The sequence below is a fragment of the Chrysochloris asiatica genome, unplaced genomic scaffold, assembly GCF_000296735.1.
Source record: "Chrysochloris asiatica unplaced genomic scaffold, ChrAsi1.0 scaffold00200, whole genome shotgun sequence".
Taxonomy (NCBI): domain Eukaryota; kingdom Metazoa; phylum Chordata; class Mammalia; order Afrosoricida; family Chrysochloridae; genus Chrysochloris; species Chrysochloris asiatica.
The window spans coordinates 2,166,510-2,169,622 of record NW_006408718.1 but is presented as its reverse complement, the minus strand read 5'-3'; positions in this window follow the sequence as shown (position 1 = coordinate 2,169,622).

The window sequence follows — 3,113 nt, the reverse complement described above, 5'->3', positions numbered from 1 at the left end:
AGTATAGCAGACCATGTGATTGTCAGATTCAAAATGGCCAGTACCAGTGCATTTCAGCTCACATTTCAGCAGAGTATATTGATGCTTATGTGTTCCATTTCATTTTTAACAACCCCAATTTTCCTAGATTCATAATTCATGAATTCCATGCTCCAATTATTAGTGGATGTTTACAGCTATTTCTCCTCATTTTGAATTGTGTCCAATGAGCAAATGAAGATCCCAAAGGCTTTACTCCATTTCATCATCACTGTCAACTTTATTTTGAGGAAGCACCTCTTCCCCAGTCATACTTAAGTGACTTTCAACTTGAGGGACTCATCTTTTGGCACTATATGTGACAATATTCTGTTCCTCTTCATCATGTTTCAATAGTCAATATTCTGGTGTTATCTGACTGTGTTCCACTGCTATTCATAAGGTTTTCATTGACTAAATATTCAGAAGTAGTCTTTCTCTCTTTCTTCCTGTCTGTCTTCCTTAGGAACTCATCTGATGCCTATCCACCATAGGTGATTCTGCTGGTATCTAAAATTCCGATGGTATAGCTTCTAACATCATAGCAACAAGCAAGCCAACATAGTATGACACACTGACAGGCTATCTTCAGCTAAGCCTCATCCATCCTGAAATATCTTGTCTGCCATCAACTACCTGATACCTCTATCCTCACCTTCTCTTTGCTTTAACTACCCTTAACAATGTTCACCTACTTATTGGATCCTTAGAAATATCATCGTCATACCTGCTCCCACAGTTCAGAGGCAGGGATAATAGTGATAATGTACTCTCTGACACACGTATGTTTTCTGCTTCAGAAATAGCTTTGGAATAATGGGTTAATGTAGGAATATTAATCCCTTATGCTTATGTGAAATTTATATCTTTAAAATTGTTTTGTATCATTTTTATTTAATCCTCATAAGAATTCTGTAAAAAATGTAAGGTATTTTTCCCCCTAAAGGGAAAAAAAAATATGGCTCATGAAGACAAAGTTACACTTAAGTACAAGAATAAGGCCAGAGACATATTGCTATTCCTTCTAGCAATAATAAATATCTTTCAGTGACATACTATAGCATGTTCAGCCTTGAATGGGGTATTTTGCACAATGGGGTTTTATCTTCTCAGTTTCACAAGAAAGGCTGTTATTATTGAAATACCACAAGGGGCTGGCTTTAATAAACAGAAATTTATTTTATTACGGTTTACGTGACTAAAAGATTGAATTCAGGGTGCTAGCTCTAGGAGAAGGCATGCTCTCTTTTGCTTTGGGAGAGAAATCCATGTCAGCTTCTCTAACTGGCCATCCTTGAAGTTCCTGGACATGTAGAGTAGTCAGCCTCCATCATCTTCAGATTGTGGAGGTTTTACCCAGTATCTGCTTTCTACTGTACCTAACATGCTTTTTTTTAATGTCTCATAAACATAACATAGATAGACCTATTTATAAAGGGAATTAAACCCACAAGTTTAGGGGTGAAGATTCAAGCACATATTTGGAGAGACACTAATTCATAAGACTACCATAACAACAACACATCAGCAGCAACACAGAATACTGGACCAACGGGCTCAGGGGATGGTGCTAAAACACAGAACCACATATAAAGGAATATTTAGAAGCTTGGAAGGCTTACAACTAGGGGAATTTGTAGCAGAATAAAGAAATTCATTGCTTTCTAATTCAAGATGCTCAGCTACTCCCGGAGGTGCCATCTTGGGAAAGACCAAGAGGAAGAAGGATCAGAACAGCCATGAATGCCTGACAGAACTGTGGAGATACAGATGTGGACATTCTTTTTTTTTTTTTTTTTTTTGGTATCAGTTCATTGGTCTCTCGCTGATGGTGCATCTCAATTCTGGTGACTAGATGGGGTGCCAGAACAAATGGACACCTAAACCCCACCCCTGGAAGGTTCTACTATGCATGTGCAGAGATCTCAAATTTAAAGTGACAGTTTCCACTTAAAACCAAATGACCACCACTCATCTGACAGTTTGTTGTACTGTGGTGGCTTGCCAGTTGCTGATTCTGAAAGCTATGCCACTGGTATTTTAAATACCAGCAGGGCCAGCTTCCAGACAAAGACACACTAGGAAAGAAGAATGATGAACTACTTCTGAATATTTAGTCACTGAAAACCTTATGAATAGCAGAGAAACACTGTCAGATATAGTGCCCAAAAATGAGCCTCTCAGTTTGGAAAGCACTCAAAATGCAACTGAGGAAGAGCTGCCTCCTCAAAATAGAGTTGACCTTGATGACACGAATGTAGTAAAGCCTGTGGGAGAAAAGCCCAAAGGACCTTCATTAGCTGATGGGGCACAACTCAAAATCAAGAGAAACAGCTGTAAACATCCATTGAAAATCAGAACATGGAATGCACAAAGTATGAATCTGGGAAAATTGGAAGTTGTCAAAAATGAAATGAAATGCATAAACATTTATATCTTAGGCATTAGTGAGCTGAAATGGACTGGTATTGGCCATTTTGAATCTGACAACCACATGCTTTACTATGCTGGGAATGACAAATTGAAAAGAAATGGTGTTGCATTCATCGTCAAAAAGAATATATCCAGATCAGTCATGAGGTACAATGCTGTCTGTGATAGCATAATAACCATGTGCCTACAGGGAAGCCCAGCTAACACCACTATTATTCAAATTTACGCACTAACTGCTAAAGCCAGTGAGGATGAAATAGAAGAATTTTACCCACTTCTTCAATCTGAAATCGATCAAACACGCAATCAAGATGTATTGCTCATTACTGGTGATTGGAATGCAAAGGTTGGGAGCAAAGAGGAAGGATACGTAGTTGGAAAATATGGCTTTGGTGATAGAAATGATGCTGGAGAACACATATTAGAATTCTGTAAAACCAATGATTTCTTCATTTCAAATACCTTCATTAAAGAGTATAAGAGACTACTATACACTTGTACCTCACCAGCTGGAATACATAGAAATAAAATTGACTACATCTGTGGAAAGAGACGATGGAAAAGCTCATCAGTGAACACAAGGCCAGGGGAAGACTGTAGAACAGACCATCAATTACTCATATGCAAATTCAAACTGAAGCTGAAGAAAATGAAAACAAGTC